A 20,207-nucleotide genomic window follows, 5' to 3' on the forward strand; every position below is an offset into this window, starting at 1 on the left:
TATGCTCCATGGGTTTTAGCCTCCATGGAGTATCCATGGATCACCACATGGGTTAAACCCAACTTAAGGAATCATGGATCATAAGCCCACATATATAAGAATGACTGGTTTACACAATCAATCCCCATATATTTAATTAGTCTCTTTTTGATCACTAAATTAAGTTCAAATTAATTAATGATCAATACTAATTAAATAACATGATTTCATATTAATATATTAGAACTTATAATATATTAATATTTCACAAATTTCCTCTCCTCACAAACGGTCTATCCAAATGTTCCGATGTCATGCAACCCAAATGGACCATGCCGAGTCGGGTCAAGTACATACCAATTATAGTTATGGACTTAAACACAAATGCAAAACTAAGTTCTTAAAGGTTCAAGGTTTCCAACTACAACAAAAGGTATGCCATCTAACTAGAATTTTGTAGTAAAGATACTCTATTGTATGCTAGTTAGGATGATGCTTTGGAAAATCAAAGTTTGCATGTATATTAGAGAAAACATAGATCCAACTCATCTAGGGTTGCATTTACACTATAGGAGTGTTAGAATGATCAAAACCCTTCAAATATGTCTCAGTAATAAGTCCCAGTACTATAAAGCTCGACCATCTCCTCCCCCTTGCCGTAGTTACAGCTGTTGCAACTGCTGCGGTAGCTGTCTCAGCAAGGGCTGCATATCGCTCATCGAATTACTCAACCATGGCGGTCTTAATAGACCCAAACATCTCCGGAAATTGTCCCCAAACAATATCGATCACGTCTTCCCGGATGATACCACTAACACGATCCTCTGACAATACTAGCTTATCCTGGTTGTCAGCTCCCGGTCCTGATCCGGATCTGGTCTCAAAACGTCCCGTAACCACCAATTCAATAATACACCAAAAAGACCTCGGATAATCCATATAATAACAGGGAACCAACTCCCAACTAAACCCCAGGGGTTGTGACTTCCTTGCTATGCGTATTGGTCCTATGCTTTCAGTAGTACGGGCCCATACTACCTTCCACACCTACCCATATTTATCTCAAGTATCATCACAACACCCTAACTATATACATAACATGGAGAGCGCTCAATCGTCACTCCTAGAGGAAAGCTAAATATCTCATAATTGGTCTACCAGCCCCACACAACTTACCCATGAAACTTCCACCAACCTTGCGGCACTCGTGTATGCTAGCCATACATAACGCTAGACCCTATAGACTTTCGAATACCTGATCCTACCCTAAGCCCTTCATCAAACAAGAACAGGAAATAAGGACAAACCAAACATTCTCAGGCTATAAGATCTTAATTATGTACAGCTGTGATGCATACATAAGCAACTACACTAATGATGTCAATTTCATGTAAGAAAACTCTAGGCTATCAGGCATCATGTAATTAGACAATTCTATCGTGCAATTCCTGAAGATCCCTAGCCTAGTACTAGCATGCTGTTGTAACATATCACAATTACAATTAATCATATGGTATTTTGGGGTCTACTTACTGGCTCCGGCTAATTGTACACTTTGCATCCTCTTTTTAAAAATCAAAGTTAAGTCAAGGTCCACGTTCCCAATCCCAAGCCAACAATCAAACAAGAACATGATAAGAGATCGAGCCCATGCCCTTAACCCAACTCTTTTTATTATAATTTTAAAAAAAAAACATTTTTCAAAAACTCTCAGATCCTAGTTTGAGACTGGATTCACACAAGTGTTTATCCAATTCAATCAACCCAGGGCTTTGATACCAACTTTTAGCATCCATAAAAATCATGTCAAATTTAAACTTTTTAAAACATTTAGAAACCAACAATTATTACTAATTTGTTTTCAAAATAGTTCTATATCAGAGTATCCCAGAAACATAGTCATAAAATGTGAGGAGCTATACTATTACGCCTTTGCCTTCCCGCGATCATCTGAGGTACCTGAAACCAAAACTAAAATTGTAAGCCCAAGGCTTAGTGAGTTTCCCCAAAATACCGATAGACTGCAAATAACACATAGATAAATAACAGCATGTACTGGGTCCAAAACTTTACAGACTAGATTACCCCTGGCACACAGTGTGAGTCTGGATTGCCTTCCGGGCTCACAACTCACATCTGGATTGTCTCCGAGCCCACATTACGAGTCTGGTATATCCCACCCGACCCTCAGCTCATATCTGGAATGCTCCTGAGCCCACACTATGAGTCTGGTATACCCTACCTGGCCCTTAGCTCGTATCTGGAATTCTCTCGAGTCCTCAGTATGAGTCTGGCATGCCCCGCCCAACCCTCAATTCATATTTGGAATACTCTAGGGTTTGTTGGCTACCGCACGGAGTAGTACAATATCAACCCAAACCACATAATATATCGACATATAACATAACTAATGTGCATACAGATAATCACATAATAATACATGTAGTCCTAGAGATCTACCAAACTGACATAGCAACCAACATGCAAAAAAACTCATACTCGACATAATGCCAACTGCTAGGATAACATATCTAATGGGCCTGCATTGGTTCCTTTGACCCCTTAGTATAGTGAGGATAACTTACCTCACACTGTTGAAGTCCTGCAGATAAACCCCGGCTGCTGGTTGACAAATTCCCGAGTTGTCAATCATCAAAATATCACCCAATTAATAATTGGGTTCCAGTACACAACCATAATTCCATGATTAGGGTAAAAAGGCTACTTTACCCCCAACCTAAGATTCAATCCCAAGGCCCAACTTACACTCCAAGGTCCCAAAGTCAAGAAATGGGCCAAAGCCCAATGATATGTGCATAATTAGTTAATTATTTAGCATATATTCTTAGTTATTTTTGATTAATTATGTGAATAATGTTGACAAAAGGTACTTAAAATGTTGTGAATTTTGTTTTCAGTCCAAAAGATATGCTTGGAAGCAAAAAGGAGAAAAGGAAAGCAATTGAAGATTAAAGAGTGAAAGAAGGTGATATAATCGGCGAGTAGATCGACCCTACTCGGCGAGTACACGAGGATATTCCAGAAGATAAATACGACTGCTGATTCAAGACGGATAAGTATGGATCTACTCGACGAGTTGATTCTGCTACTCGCCGAGTACACCCTGTTTTGGGATATCTATAAAAGACGAATCCTTATCTCATGAGAAGGGACTCCTGGCGCTTTTTGAAGGATTAGCTGCGACTAAGAGATTCAGAAGGCGTTAAGGAACCCTAGGCTTCAATAGTTTGAAGAATTCAAGCAATTAGGTTAATTCTACCACTTAGACTTAGGAATTGAACATGTTTGCTTTCGTAAACTTTGTTTTTATGTTTGTTTCTACTGCAATTATGAGCTAAATTCGTTTTTGTTTCTGTTTGGGGAATACCAAAGAACTCCTATGGTTTAATTATTGATTCTTGCTTAATTGTCTATTGGTGATTTATTAAATTAAGTTTGTTAAAGAACCTTATGTATTAATCACTACTATTTTTTGTTAATTGGAAGGCAATTAGGTTGCATGAACATCACTTAATTGTTAACCTCGTATGTCTATGTGAATGCTAAACCATATGCTTAGAAGTAATGATTATGAAACTAAGATTGTAACATCCGGATTTTACCAGGTATAATGTAAGTTTAATTGTGTTATTTTGTAAGAGGGACTCGGCGAGTCAGGGCTCAGACTCGCCGAGTAGGGACGCGGGATTGAGCGAAGGGGCGCGCTTGGACTCGGCGAGTCCAGGGTATGGACTCGGCGAGTCTGCGTTGTGTTATGAAACCCTAAATCCCCGGGTTTATGGCCTATTTAAGGGGCCTTATGGCCGTCATTTGCGCTCATCCAACCCCCAGAGTGTGTCCCTAGAGTTCTTGAGCGTTTGGTGAAGGTTTGAGAGCAAATCTTGACCTTGTGAGTGTTGTTTAGCAAGAAGAAGGAGGCTCTAGGCAAGAGGAGGCAAAGGAGGTTGCTATTTCGTGGATTTGGAGCTTGGATCATCACTTTAGAGGTAATATTTTCGGACCATTTTCTGTTTGGTGAAACTTGATGCAAGTTAGGGCTTAATATGATCATTTATGGGGTGATTTGGTGCCCTTTTGTTCCCTCTTTGAGTTGAGACCATGGATCTGGATCCATAGAGGTCCAGAGGGCCTCACTCATCAAGCTTTATGGGTGGAAATGGAGTCCTTGGCCTTGTGTTGAAGTAGTAGAGTCAAAAACATCATTTGTGATCATGTAGAGGTTATTTATGCATCAAGATTGTGACTTTACGTGCTAAATAAGCATGGGGGGACTGGATCTATGGATTAGTGGACTGGATCTGGCCTTTAGAGCAAGATTGAGTCAGTGCATGGCTCTGACTCGCCGAGTCCGAAGAACAGACTCGGCGAGTAGCTTGAATGCTGCACGACCACTCAGCGAGTGGCCTCGCCGAGTTGGGATGAGTGAACTCAGTGGGTCAAGGGGGGAGTCAGGATGGACAGGTGGACCGAGTCAAACCGGACTCGCCGAGTCGTTCTTGAGACTCGGCGAGTTGAGTCGTGGTGGCCCCACAACTCGTGCCAGGTGGAGCTCGTCGAGTTGGGAAGGGATGCTCGACGTGTCAAGAGAGGATTCCAGGGAAATTGGTGATTTCGCTCAGACTCGCCGAGTCGCTATAGTGCACTCGCCGAGTCCGGTCAAGTTGACCGTTGACCAGCGTTGACCTAGATCGTCCTGTTATGGTATGGTCAACCCTAGTTGGGAAAGTGTTAATTAGAGATATATTGTGCTATAGGGGGACTTCAGCTCGGCAGATCGAGTGTTTAGCGATTTCAGGGTTACAGTTTACCGAGACACACGAGGTGAGTCTTCTCACTATACTTTACCTTGAGTAGGTAACCAGAGTTATGTGATAGAGTAATTGTATGCTATGTATGTTATGTGTTGTACTGCATTACTTTATATGTTTGATGCTGTGCATGTTTACAGAGTTAGAACCGGAAGGTTCACAGAGTTAGAACCTGAGGGTTCGCAGAGTTTGGGTGCACGGACCCACAGAGTTATAGCCTCGAGTGGCTAATATGTGTTATATGTAGTATTTTGGGAAACTCACTAAGCTTTGTGCTTACAGTGTTGATGTTATTTGTTTCAGGTGCTAGTGACGACCGTGGGAAGGCGCCGGCTTGATCCGTACACACACGTTTGGAGCTTGACATTTTGATCTTGGGATTTTGTAATATCTTGTTGAACAATTAAAAGGGGTTGTTTCTATGAATATTGATGGAATTATGCTTTTATAAAAATCGAAAATTTTGTTTGAAAAACCAGTGTTACAAATTGGTATCAGAGCCTTGGTTTGAGGGATTCGGGTACACCTTCGGGGGTATTTGAACTCAAACTGAGGAAATGAAGAGATATTTTCAAAATAAAAACCAAAATTTTCTAAGAGTAAAGGGTTTTCCAGGAAGAAACGTGTGTACGATCAGTCAGCGACCGAACGGTGAATTCCCAAAATATCTTTTGTTATGTAATAACTATTATTGTGATGTGTGTGCATGCTAGGGTAGGCTAGGTATTGCTGATAGGGCTAGAGTGGCCTGTTTTGTGATGCCTTAGCTTAGGGAATGGTGAGCTGCTACGAGATGCTGAGAGTAATTAGGTAGCAGCTAGGGTTTTGTGTGAGAACTGTTCAGAGAGATTTAAGTATAATAGAGTACTTGGGGACTGGGATCCGAAGAGGATGATTTGGGGTGTGTACCGAGACGGTGCGGACAGTAATATTGGGCCCGTACCACTAAAAGCACCGGAGCGGTACACAGTTCAAATAAGAATCTGGGGATGCCAAGAATCAAGGAGGGGTGGATTGTTGAATGTAAGGGTGTTCGAGTGGATTCTAATTATCACATGTTGTATTTCAGAGGTTGATCATGGTGAGGACACGACACATGCCGGAGGATGCCGGATCTAGTGATGAGGACATTCGACAGATCATTCATGAGGAGGTGGCTGCGGTCATCAGAGCCGAGATACCAGAGATGTTCGGGTCCATTAAGACCGCTTTGATTGAGACGTTTGACGAGCGCTATGCCGCTCTTTCTGAGGCTGCGGTTGCAGCAGCTACCGCAGCGATTGCTGCGGCAAGACCCCAGGGAGGTGATGCGATGTTGTTCAGGGAGTTCAGCAACACCAAGCCACCAGAGTTTGATGGTACACAGGACCCGGTGGCAGCTATGAGGTGGATATCTGATATGGAGGGATGCTTCTTCACTTGCTCGTCCCCTGAGCATTTGAAGGTTCGGTTCGTGCTGAACCAGCTTCGCTTGGAAGCGAAGGACTGGTGGAAGTTTGTGACTGCGCATTTCACACCGACCGAGCTTGCGGCAGTAACCTGGGAGAGGTTCACTTCCATGTTCCGAGATGAGTATGTTCCTCAGGTGGAGAGGGAACGTCTGGCACAGGAGTTTCTGACCCTCAAGCAGGGTACCGAGTCAGTTACAGCGATTACGAGGATGTTTCAGGAGAGGGCGATGTTTTGCCCTGAGCACGTATCCACCGAGTAGGCACGTATGAGCCGTTATCTGAGCATTTTGAGACGGGATATTCGGGAGTTCGCTGCGAACTCCTCGTACCGGACATTTGCCGAGCTTCAGGAAAATGCTCGGAAGAGGGAGATTGAGCTTGAGACTCAGGCCAGGGAGGAGGCTGAGTCTATGGGGAGGGATCGGCGGCCGGCACAGTCCCAGCCGGCAGCCAAGCGGGCCAAGCCCGCTGATCCCAGACTCGGGAGCCAGAAGGGCCGCACTTGTGGGAAGTGTGGCAAGGGTCACGATGGCGCCTGTCGGGCAGGGTCTTGCTACAAATGTGGCAAGGAGGGGCATATGGCTAAGGACTGCCCCAAGGGATTTGCAGTGTGCTTCCACTGCAACCAGACCAGACACCAGAAGGCGGAGTGTCCACTGCTGCGCGGGGTATCTCAGGGGTCTGCCCCCGCCGCCATCAGAGCTGCTGCTGCAGAGAGTCGGCCCGTGAAGGCCGAGGCACCAAGGGCTCGGGGGAGAGCCTTCCAGCTGACTGCGGAAGAGGTCCGCGCCGCACCCGACGTTGTGGCTGGTATGTTTCCTTTTCATTATCATTTATGATGTTGAGATATTATGCTTATATCATGCTATGCTTAGGTACCTTCCTTGTGAATTCTGTACCTGCTTTAGTGTTATTTGACTCGGGTGCGAGTCGATCTTTTGTGTCTTTGGCATTTAGTCAGCGTATCAGTGTTAGTCGTGGAGTATTGAGTCGGCCCCTGCGGGTTTCCATAGCCGCCGACAGAGTGATTTGTGCTACAGAGGTCTTCCGGGGATGTGTATTGGAGATATTCGGGATCGAGTTTCCGATCGACCTGATTCCGATTGCGATGGGTGATGTTTGTGTTATAGTGGGCATGGATTGGTTGAGCCGATTCGGTGCGGTTATCGATTGCGAGCGACAGCTGGTGACTATACGAGATCCTAGTGGGGGAGTTCTTTCAGTATACGGCGAGGGTACACGTTCTGGATCAGCCTTTTGTTCGGCTGCTAGGGCGAGGCAGTGTTTACAGCAGGGCTGTAAGGGTTATGTAGCGTATGTGATGGATACGCGAGTGATCTCCGAGAGACCGAGCTCTGTGGAGGAAGTTCCGGTGGTGCGGGAGTTTCCAGATGTATTTCCCGAAGAGTTACCAGGTGTGCCTCCCGCGAGGCAAGTGGAGTTTGGCATCGATTTGGTTCCGGGGGCCGCACCTATTGCTAAGGTGCCGTATCGCCTTGCGCCTCCAGAGATGCAGGAGTTATCCTCGCAACTTCAGGAGTTGCTGGGGAAGGGGTTTATTCGGCCGAGTAGCTCGCCGTGGGGAGCACCCATCTTGTTTGTGAAGAAGAAGGATGGCTCGCATCGCATGTGTATTGATTACCGGGAATTGAATAAGCTGACGGTCAAGAACCGTTACCCGCTGCCGAGGATCGACGATTTATTCGATCAGCTACAGGGATCATCTTGGTTCTCCAAGATTGATTTGAGGTCGGGCTATCATCAGGTGAGAGTGCGGGACGAGGACGTCCAGAAGACAGCATTCAGGACACGTTATGGGCATTATGAGTTTGTGGTGATGCCTTTTGGGCTCACTAATGCCCCGGCTGTGTTCATGGACCTCATGAACAGGGTATGTCGGCCGATGTTGGATCGGTCGGTGATTGTTTTCATTGATGATATTCTGGTATATTCGAGATCTAGTGAGCAGCACGAGGAGCATCTGAGGGAGGTGCTTGGGGTTTTGAGAGCGGAGAAACTTTACGCAAAGTTCTCCAAGTGCGATTTCTGGTTACGGGAGGTCCAGTTTTTGGGACATCTCGTTAACCAGAAGGGGATATTGGTCGATCCGGCCAAGGTTGACGCAGTGATGAGGTGGGAGGTGCCGAGGTCACCTTCTGAGATACGGAGTTTCCTCGGGTTGGCAGGGTATTATCGGAGATTTATTAAGGATTTCTCCAAGATAGCGGTTCCAGTCACCAGATTGACCCGGAAGGGTGTGGCATTTGCATGGGGTCCCGAGCAGCAGACCTCCTTTGAGACGCTTCGCCAAAGGTTGTGTGAAGCTCCAGTATTAGCCCTTCCGGAAGGTATGGAAGGTTTTGTGGTATTCTGTGATGCATCGATCCTAGGATTGGGGGCGGTATTGATGCAAAGGGGTCATGTGATAGCTTATGCATCGAGGCAGTTGAAGCCTCACGAGACGAGGTACCCCACGCATGATTTGGAGTTGGGGGCAGTGGTGTTCGCCCTCAAGATTTGGCGGCACTACTTGTATGGGGTTCGTTGTACGATTTACACGGACCATAAGAGTTTGAAGTACTTGATGGATCAGCCTAACCTAAATATGAGGCAGAGGAGATGGTTAGACGTGGTCAAGGATTATGATTGTGAGATCTTGTACCACCCGGGCAAGGCTAATGTGGTAGCCGACGCGTTGAGTCGCAGGGCGGAGAGTACTCCCCTGCGAGATGTATGTTTGAGATTGACCGTGATAGCTCCAGTTCTGGACGCCATTCGTGGGGCTCAGGCCGAGGCCGTGCGTCCGGAGATGCAGAAGAGAGAGCGGGTTGTTGGGATGGTTTCTGAGTTTATATCGGATAGTCGAGGCCTTATGACTTATCAGGGCAGGATCTGGGTACCGTTTGTGGGCGGTACCCGTGCTACATTGATGGAGGAGGCTCATAGATCGAAATTTTCGATCCACCCCGGGGCCACGAAGATGTATTTGGATCTAAGGAAGGAGTATTGGTGGCCCTGTATGAAGAGGGATGTAGCATGGTTTGTCGAGAGGTGTTTGACCTGTCGAAGGGTAAAGGCCGAACACCAGAGACCGCATGGCAAGTTGCAGCCATTGGAGGTTCCCGAGTGGAAGTGGGAACAGATCACTATGGACTTTATCACCAAATTGCCGAGGACTGCTAGAGGAGTTGATGCGATTTGGGTGATTGTGGATAGATTGACAAAGAGCGCTCATTTTCTTGCCATCAGTGAGAGTTCTTCAGCAGAGAAGTTGGCGGAGGTTTACGTGAGGGAGGTTGTGTCTCGGCATGGGGTGCCGATCTCGATTATTTCAGACCGTGATGTACGTTTCACTTCCCGTTTTTGGAAGCAATTTCATGAGGAGTTGGGTACTAAGTTACATTTTAGTACCGCATACCACCCCCAGACCGACGGTCAGAGTGAGCGGACGATACAGACACTCGAAGACATGCTTCGAGCTTGTGTATTGGATTTTGGGGGTAGTTGGGACTCGTATTTGCCTCTAGCGGAGTTTTCCTACAATAACAGCTATCATTCGAGCATTGGTATGCCGCCCTTTGAGCTGTTATATGGTAGGAGGTGTCGGACTCCCATATGTTGGGGAGAGGTTGGGCAAAGGGTAATGGGCAGTACAGAGATCGTGAATCAGACGACAGAGCAGATACAGCTGGTCAGGCAGAGGTTATTGACCACTCAGAGCCGGCAGAAGAGTTACGCTGATAGGCACCGGTCCGAATTGGAATTTCAGGTCGGCGACTTTGTTCTCCTGAAGGTCTCTCCTTGGAAAGGAGTGATCCGGTTCAGGAAGAGGGGCAAATTGGGACCCCGGTTTATTGGCCCATTTCGTGTGATCGCCAGGGTGGTCCAGGTAGCCTATCGGCTGGAGTTACCAGCAGAGTTGGGACAGATTCACAACACTTTTCATGTATCGCAGTTGAGGAAATGTATAGCCGATGAGTCGGCAGTGGTTCCACTTGAGGATATTCAGGTTGATGCGAGCCTGAATTATGCGGAGAGACCAGTGGCTATTAGGGATCGGAAGATCAAAGTTTTGAGGAACAAGGAGGTACCTCTAGTATTGGTTCAGTGGCAACATCGGAAGGGATCAGAGATGACCTGGGAGCCGGAGGATATGATGCGGGAGCAGCATCCGGAGCTGTTTTAGAGCGGGACTTCGAGGGCGAAGTCCAGTTCTAGTGGGGGAGAGTTGTAACATCCGGATTTTACCAGGTATAATGTAAGTTTAATTGTGTTATTTTGTAAGAGGGACTCGGCGAGTCAGGGCTCAGACTCGCCGAGTAGGGACGCGGGATTGAGCGAAGGGGCGCGCTTGGACTCGGCGAGTCCAGGGTATGGACTCGGCGAGTCTGCGTTGTGTTATGAAACCCTAAATCCCCGGGTTTGTGGCCTATTTAAGGGGCCTTATGGCCGTCATTTGCGCTCATCCAACCCCCAGAGTGTGTCCCTAGAGTTCTTGAGCGTTTGGTGAAGGTTTGAGAGCAAATCTTGACCTTGTGAGTGTTGTTTAGCAAGAAGAAGGAGGCTCTAGGCAAGAGGAGGCAAAGGAGGTTGCTATTTCGTGGATTTGGAGCTTGGATCATTACTTTAGAGGTAATATTTTCGGACCATTTTCTGTTTGGTGAAACTTGATGCAAGTTAGGGCTTAATATGATCATTTATGGGGTGATTTGGTGCCCTTTTGTTCCCTCTTTGAGTTGAGACCATGGATCTGGATCCATAGAGGTCCAGAGGGCCTCACTCATCAAGCTTTATGGGTGGAAATGGAGTCCTTGGCCTTGTGTTGAAGTAGTAGAGTCAAAAACATCATTTGTGATCATGTAGAGGTTATTTATGCATCAAGATTGTGACTTTACGTGCTAAATAAGCATGGGGGGACTGGATCTATGGATTAGTGGACTGGATCTGGCCTTTAGAGCAAGATTGAGTCAGTGCATGGCTCTGACTCGCCGAGTCCGAAGAACAGACTCGGCGAGTAGCTTGAATGCTACACGACCACTCAGCGAGTGGCCTCGCCGAGTTGGGATGAGTGAACTCAGTGGGTCAAGGGGGGAGTCAGGATGGACAGGTGGACCGAGTCAAACCGGACTCGCCGAGTCGTTCTTGAGACTCGGCGAGTTGAGTCGTGGTGGCCCCACAACTCGTGCCAGGTGGAGCTCGTCGAGTTGGGAAGGGATGCTCGACGTGTCAAGAGAGGATTCCAGGGAAATTGGTGATTTCGCTCAGACTCGCCGAGTCGCTATAGTGCACTCGCCGAGTCCGGTCAAGTTGACCGTTGACCAGCGTTGACCTAGATCGTCCTGTTATGGTATGGTCAACCCTAGTTGGGAAAGTGTTAATTAGAGATATATTGTGCTATAGGGGGACTTCAGCTCGGCAGATCGAGTGTTTAGCGATTTCAGGGTTACAGTTTACCGAGACACACGAGGTGAGTCTTCTCACTATACTTTACCTTGAGTAGGTAACCAGAGTTATGTGATAGAGTAATTGTATGCTATGTATGTTATGTGTTGTACTGCATTACTTTATATGTTTGATGCTGTGCATGTTTACAGAGTTAGAACCGGAAGGTTCACAGAGTTAGAACCTGAGGGTTCGCAGAGTTTGGGTGCACGGACCCACAGAGTTATAGCCTCGAGTGGCTAATATGTGTTATATGTAGTATTTTGGGAAACTCACTAAGCTTTGTGCTTACAGTGTTGATGTTATTTGTTTCAGGTGCTAGTGACGACCGTGGGAAGGCGCCGGCTTGATCCGTACACACACGTTTGGAGCTTGACATTTTGATCTTGGGATTTTGTAATATCTTGTTGAACAATTAAAAGGGGTTGTTTCTATGAATATTGATGGAATTATGCTTTTATAAAAATCGAAAATTTTGTTTGAAAAACCAGTGTTACAAAGATTAATAAGAAAATAGGAAGATTAATGTGTGAGCTTGTTTGAGAAACCATCAACAAGAGGTTAATTGAATTAATAACTTAATTAACCATTACAAATCTTATTTAATCCAAATAATTAATCTAGGGAATTAATTAGTTTAAACACTTGATCAACGCTTAAATTAGTTAATTGTCTAAGGGTTAGGAGTAATGAATATGAACCTAACTATTATAATTGGTAACTAATAGCAATTAATCTACCTTAAACTTAAATAACCATAGGAGTGAATTGGTTGAACCTAAATAGAAACATCTTTATCAAATTTGGTGAATAGTTGTTGCTTTAGTTAATTAGTTAATTTAGTTTGTCTAAGTTTCTAGTTTGCCTAAATAGAAACATCTTTATCAAATTTGTTTTAGTTAAAATTAGCTATTAGTTTAATTTTCCGTTCCCTGAGTTCGATACCTCACTTATCAATCTATACCACTTAAAGACAGGTTCACTGCCTTTGTGTGCTCAAATTATTAATAAAAAGTAGGGATAAAACTAGTTGAATTAACACACATCAAGTTTTTGGCGCCGTTGCCGGCGAACGGTTCTAAATAATTAAGCTAATTCCTAATTTTTTCGATCCTTTGTGTGAGTTTACTTGCATAAAGTTCATTTATTGCAATTTAGTAATTAGTAATTAGGTTTTAGTATCTGTTTTAGTTAGTTTAAAACTTAGAAATTTTTTTTGAAATATCACTGATACTCGCCGAGTGCAATCGCACCTACTCGGCGAGTAGCAGTTTACTTAGCAGTAGATTTTCTTTATTTTTACAAATTTTTTTGTTCTTTTTACGCTTTTTATTTGATTGATTTCAGGACTTTCATGACCAGAGGAGCAAACACACCACTGGTACCCCCGTTTGAAGACCCCGAATCCGCATTGAAAAGAAACAAAGGGAAGGACGTGGAGAGTTCAAGCACACCAAAGATATCACCATTGTCCAACTTGAAGACTGTTTTTGGGAAAAAGAAGAGCAATAAATCAGGAGCTTCTAGCGCTTCTTTGATAATTGAGGAGCCAATTCAAGAAGATATTGGATACGAGACCGAGGAAGAAGAGGAGGCAACGTACGAGCAAGAAACCGAGTTGGAGGAAGAGTTAGCGTTCACTATGGCTAACATTGATGAAATCCCCATGGGAGAATGGAAGAAGAGGATGCGCGACGACCATGGCCCGGGACTTGTGCAACCCGCAATTCCCGCGACTGCTACCTTCGAGCTAAAAGGTCATATCCTAGCTTCACTCAAGGAAATACCTTTCTATGGGAAAGATCATGAAGATGCCTACAAACACTTGGATGAAGTAAATGATGTTGCTGATTACTTCAATATTCCAAATGTAACCCGCGAAATGCAACTACTTCGTATGCTTCCGGTAACCTTCAAGGGTGCTGCTAAAGACTGGCTCAAGTCACTTCCCCCCGGATCAGTCACTACTTGGGCCAGAATGAAGGAAGAATTTATTGATCACTTTTGCCCACCATCCAAGATAGCCAAACTAAAGAAGGCCATTGCAAACTTTGAACAACAAGCTGGAGAGTCTTTATATGAAGCATGGGAGAGGTACAAAGGTCTGCTCAGAAACTGCCCACACCATGATCTAAACAGCCAGCAAGAACTTTCCATCTTCTATGATGGAGTCAATGTTACAACCCGGCAGTTGCTAGACTCACAAGGCCCACTTACAAAGAAGCCACCCCCGGTGATTAAAGAATTGATTGAAGAATTCTCTAAACACTCTAGAGAATACCACAACCCTAGGAATGATGTCCCGAGGGGAGCCGCGTACGCTGCTACTGAAGATTTATCCGCGGTCATGGCCATGTTAAAAATCATGGATAGGAGAATGGACAAAATGGATCAAACTATCCATGCTATACGGGTGGGTTGTGAAAACTGCAATGGACCTCACCTCACTAGAGATTGCGATTTGGATGAGAATGGCAACAAAAAGGCACAAGCATGTTATTCAAGCGGTGACCGATATGATGAGGACTGGCGCAAACAAAAGAAAGAGTGGTTGCCTTACGAAGAGTACAAGAAGGCCATGGAGGAGAAGTATAGACAAAAAGGGAGAGGCTTTTATCAAAAGGAGGAGCCGGTGCAAGAGAGGAAGCCAAGCTTGGAAGATATGCTTACTAAATTTGTGGTCGCTTCCGAGAAAAGACATAGTGACCATGATGCTGCTATCCAAGAAACAAGAACAATACTCAGGAACCAGCAAGCATCCATCCACAACATAGAAACGTAGCTTGGGCAACTTGCTCAACAACTAAACCAAAGGTCACCGGGTGAGCTTCCTAGCAAAACCGAGAACAACCCACGAGGCGCACAAGTAAACATTGTCACAACAAGAAGTGGGAAGATCATCACTCCCCTGGCCCCCATTCGAACTGAAGCAACCAGGGACTCACAGAAGGAAGGAACGGAAGAACAAGTAGAAAACCAAGATTCACAATCTGAGAGTTCTACTCGCCGAGTAGGGCCGATGGACTCGGCGAGTACCCCTACTAAAATGAATGAACAACCTCCCTTGAAGCCATACCAGCTTCCAATGCCATACCCAGCCCGAGCCAAGAAAGAGAAGCAGGAAGAGGAATATCAGAAGTTTCTAGACCACATTAAAACTCTTCAAATCAACATTCCTTTCATTGAAGCCGTCATGCAAATGCCCAAGTATGCTAAGTTCCTTAAGGAACTCGTCACCAACAGAAGAAAGATGGAGGAAGTGCAGAAGGTAGTGCTTAATGAGAACTGCTCCGCCGCAATGCTAAACAAGTTACCAAAGAAGAAGGGTGATCCGGGGAGCTTAACTTTACCTTGCCAATTTGGAAACTTGGCTGCAATTCATGCCTTAGCTGATTCTGGAGCAAGTGTGAACCTTATGCCATACTCGTTCTTTAAGAAGCTAGACCTCCCGGAGCCAAGGCTAATTCGAATGGCAATTCATTTGGCAAACAAGACTGTCACCTTCCCAAGAGGCATTTGTGAAGATTTGCTAGTGAAAGTGGACAAATTTGTCTTCCCGGCTAATTTCATCATTCTAGACGTGGAGGCGGATCCGCAAGTGCCAATTATCCTTGGAAGGCCCTTCCTCAACACAGCTAGCGCTATCGTAGACATGAGAGATTCTAAGCTCACATTGCGAGTTGGGGACGATTCAGTGACATTCGGGGTAGACCAAGCCATGAAGTACTCAAGGAGTAGTGACGACACGGCTTTCTCAATCGACATGCTTGACGAACTATTGGAAGAAGACATACCTGAAGATTCCAACAAGTTTGCAGCTTTGGATGAAGCATTTGACCCAGAAAAGGACTTACTAGAGATTGAAAGACTATTGGAAGAAGCAGAGTATGAAGAAATAAAGAAGCAATCTGAGAGCCCTACTCGTCGAGTAGACCCGATCTACTCGCCGAGTACATCTAAAGAAAAGCCAGAAGTCGTGAATGCAGCTACCAACTCGCCAAGTACCAAACCTGCACTCGGCGAGTCCGTCACTAAGCACAACCAATTGGAGCTTAAAACACTACCTGACCATCTGGAGTATGCCTTTCTGGAAGAAGGAAATCAGAAGCCTGTGATCATAGCCTCGGACCTATCCAAGACGGAAAAGGAAGAACTTGTACACGTGTTGAAGAAAAGGAAAAGAGCCATCGCATGGAGCATCTCCGACATCAAGGGAATAAGCCCATCCTATTGCTCTCACAAAATCAATTTAGAAGAAGGAGCAAGGCCGGTGGTGCAACATCAAAGACGATTGAACCCGAACATGCAAGAAGTCATCAAGAAAGAGGTGGTCAAGCTTTTAGATGCAGGAATCATCTACTCCATTTCCGATAGTCCATGGGTGAGTCCGGTCCAAGTGGTGCCCAAGAAAGGAGGAATGACGGTCATCACCAACGAAAAGAACGAGTTAATTCCAACGCGAACGGTAACCGGTTGGCGAGTGTGCATTGATTATCGAAAGCTAAACGATGCCACTCGCAAAGACCATTTCCCCCTTCCTTTCATAGATCAAATGTTAGAGAGACTATCGGGCCATAGCTATTACTGCTTTCTAGATGGGTTTTCAGGGTATTTTCAAATACCCATAGACCCAATGGACCAAGAAAAGACCACCTTTACATGCCCAAGTGGGACTTTCACCTATAGACGCATGCCATTTGGACTATGCAATGCACCTGCGACATTTCAAAGGTGCATGACCGCTATATTCCATGATATGGTGGAAAAGTTCATGGAGGTCTTTATGGATGACTTCTCTGTATTCGGATCTTCTTTCCATAACTGCCTCACAAATCTTGATTCAATGCTTGTTAGGTGTGAGAAAACCGACTTGGTCCTAAATTGGGAAAAGTGTCATTTCATGGTCAAGGAGGGTATAGTTTTGGGATACAAAGTCTCTAAAAAGGGAATTGAGGTGGATTGGGCAAAGATAGACACCATTGCCAAATTACCCCCACCAACTAATGTGAAGGGCATTAGAAGTTTTTTGGGACACGCAGGTTTTTACCGGCGTTTTATAAAGGATTTTTCCAAAATCACGAAACCTCTAACACAATTATTACTAAAAGATGCACCCTTTAATTTTACTAAAGAGTGTTTAGAGGCATTTGAATTTCTAAAGGAAAAATTAACTAATGCCCCGATCATTATAGCACCAAATTGGAACTTACCCTTTGAGATCATGTGTGATGCTAGTGACTATGCACTAGGAGCGGTCCTTGGACAAAGGGTTGATAAGCACTTTCAACCCATCTATTATGCAAGCAAGACCTTAAACCCAGCCCAAGAGAATTATACTACTACTGAAAAAGAATTGTTAGCCGTGGTTTATGCTTTTGACAAGTTTCGCCCTTACTTGGTTTTATGTAAAACCACTGTGTTTACTGACCACTCGGCTATCAAGTATTTGTTTTCCAAATAGGATGCCAAGCCAAGACTAATACGATGGGTGCTGCTTCTTCAAGAATTCGATATAGAGATACGAGACAAGAAAGGAATGGAGAATATAGCGGCCGATCATTTATCTAGGCTCGAGAACCCGCAATTGCAAGAAGATAAGGATGGAGACGACTTTCCGGATGAATACATTATGGTGTCCATGGGAGAGGAGTCATGGTTAGCAGACATAGCTAACTATTTAGCTACAAATTACGTCCCGAAGGATTATAGTAGTCAACAAAAGAAGAAATTCTTTACGGAGATCAAATATTACTTTTGGGACGATCCATACCTCTTTCGAAGCTATACGGATGGAATTATAAGAAGATGTGTGTTCGGGAAGGAAAGCCGAAGAATACTAGAACATTGCCATAGCGGACCCACGGGAGGACATCATGGAGCACACTATACTGCAAAGAAGATCTTTGACATAGGGTTTTATTGGCCTACAATCTTCAAAGATGCAGCCCAATATGTCAAAGAATGTGATGCTTGTCAAAGGGTGGGAAACATTTCATCTCGAAATGAAATGCCACAACATAGCATTCAAGTGTGCGAGGTGTTCGACGTATGGGGCATTGACTTCATGGGACCTTTCCCCACATCCAAAGGAAACAAGTACATACTAGTGGCGGTAGATTATGTCTCGAAATGGGCGGAGGCACAGGCTTTACCTATAAATGACGGACGGGTAGTGGTACAATTCTTAACGAAACTATTCTCCCGGTTTGGTGTTCCGAAAGCCCTAATTAGTGACCGAGGCACACACTTTGCCAATGATCAATTGTAAAAGGTGCTCAAGAAATATGGGGTGACCCATAAGTTCTCCACGTCATACCATCCACAAACGAGTGGACAAACTGAAGTGACCAATCGAGCCTTGAAGCGTATTTTAGAAAAGTCGGTGGGAAGCAACCGCAAGGAATGGTCGGATAAATTGGATGACGCGCTATGGGCATTTCGTACCGCTTTCAAAACACCTATTGGTACTACACCATATAGGTTAGTTTATGGAAAGCAATGCCATTTACCGGTTGAGATCGAGCATAAGGCATATTGGGCTTTAAAGAGGTGCAACTTTGATATAGAAGAATTGAAGACCAACCGTTTAATGCAAATGAATGCCCTTGAAGAACTCCGAAATGAGGCTTATTCTAGTTCGTGGCTCTATAAAGAAAAGACCAAGAGATGGCATGATAAAAGAATCAAGAGCAAAGACATCCATGAAGGCCAAAAAGTATTACTTTTCAATTCCCGATTAAAACTTTTCTCGGGCAAACTTAAATCAAGGTGGGATGGTCCCTTTTTGGTCAAGATGGTGTTTCTTCACGGGGCTATATAATTGATATCAAGAGACGGCACACCATTCAAAGTCAATGGTCATAGAGTGAAGAAATATGAAGAAGGTGTCCCCCGAAATGAAGGATTGGAGGAGCTGCTACTGTGCGGAATTGCAAACATGTAGACGGGGCGGAGTCCAGCTAATGACTCCATCAAAAGAAGCGCTTCTCGGGAGGCAACCCGAGTTTCACGTTTGCATTTTCTTTCCTTTTCTTTATTTTTCATATTGTTTTTTTCATTCTTCTTCGTTTATTCTATGTCTCTAAGTGCTTGAGGACAAGCTATGCTTTGAGTGTGGGGTGGAAGGGCTAAACAAATGAATTCATACAGGAAAATTGGCAAATTTACAAATTTTTTCAACCTGTGACATCTACTCGGCGAGTATATCGACTATACTCGGCGAGTAAATGTCCACTTACAGCCAAAAGTTGATAACACGCATGTCTACTCGGCGAGTAGACCCATTCTACTCGGCGAGTAGCCGGTTCAAACCCAGTAAAATAAAACCTGTAAAAATTGTTATTATTCACCAATTCATCCCAACACTCGCCGAGCACTTCCTCTCAGCCGCATCTCTAAGCATTTTTCAAGATCTCTCCAAATTTCTTCTTCTTTCTCTTCATTCAAGCAACAAGGTAACATCTTTACCCTTTAATTTCATGAAAGGTTCAATCTTTAACACATATCTTCCCATATTTGATGTGATTTCGGATTTGGGGAGTTTTTCCCAATTTTTAGGGTTTTGATTTACTCATGAATTAGATGTTGTTAGGAGTAATTTCTTCAAGATCTATGGTTAGATAAGTAATCACAACAAAACCCTATGAACAATTTGGACTATTGCACAGATTACACAGATCCGATCTCGATCTGTCAAGAAGTTCATACTACTCGGCGAGTATGTTCGTGTACTCGGCGAGTAGGTCACAATCAGATCATAAATTTTCCTGTTTTAATTACTGGGTGCTGTTTGTTGCTGTGTTTTTTATATGTGTATGCAGATAGCATGGCAAGAAGAGGTCAATCATCACGTGGGGGAGGCCATGGTGATATGCCATGGTAAGCCTTTCAACAAATCACCTCCAAATCCTCCAAAACTCGAGCCCTAAACAGGCTGGAAGCACTTCGACAGAAAGAAATCCACTTACCGAATGCAGTGGATTGGGGATGGATGGGCAATGTTGGCTTCGAAGAGGAACTCATCCCATATTTGGTGAAAGATTGTAACTTGGGTTATGCCAACATCACTTGTGATGGTTGGTTGCAATTGTTCAAAATCCAAGAGCCAGTATACGCGGAGTTGTGCTGGGAATTCTTTGCTACCATTTCATTCCGAGGTGGTAGTGAGTTTTACAATCCTAACACGATCTCGTTTTCTTTGGGTGGGGAGCTGCGACAATGTAGCATGGTTGAGTTCTCTTGGCGGTTGGGCATCTACGATCAAGACATGGCGATGACGGATTACTTTGAAGCCTTCTTGGAGAATACCTACAAAGAACTTCCCGAGGAGGTGGTGGCATCGACATGGTGGAGTACAATTGCTAACCGAGTCTACATACCTTCCACTGCTCAAGAAGGTCATATCCGTTCTCCGATCCACCGACTCATTCACCGGTTCGTTGCAAGCACGATCAACATGCGGAAGGATGGGGACAAAGTTCCCACCCTTGATATCTTTTACTTGTGG

General features: G+C 44.7%; 1 non-coding gene across 1 annotated transcript; it reads right to left on the reverse strand.

The window, feature by feature from the left end:
- Window positions 1–13,727: 13,727 nt before the first annotated feature.
- LOC145044445 (small nucleolar RNA R71) lies at window positions 13,728–13,834 on the reverse strand. The gene has a single exon (XR_013681396.1). It is a non-coding gene; the product is annotated as a small nucleolar RNA R71 (small nucleolar RNA).
- Window positions 13,835–20,207: the final 6,373 nt, after the last annotated feature.

Source organism: Lactuca saligna, chromosome 4, assembly GCF_052625555.1.
Source record: "Lactuca saligna cultivar CGN05327 chromosome 4, ASM5262555v1, whole genome shotgun sequence".
Taxonomy (NCBI): domain Eukaryota; kingdom Viridiplantae; phylum Streptophyta; class Magnoliopsida; order Asterales; family Asteraceae; genus Lactuca; species Lactuca saligna.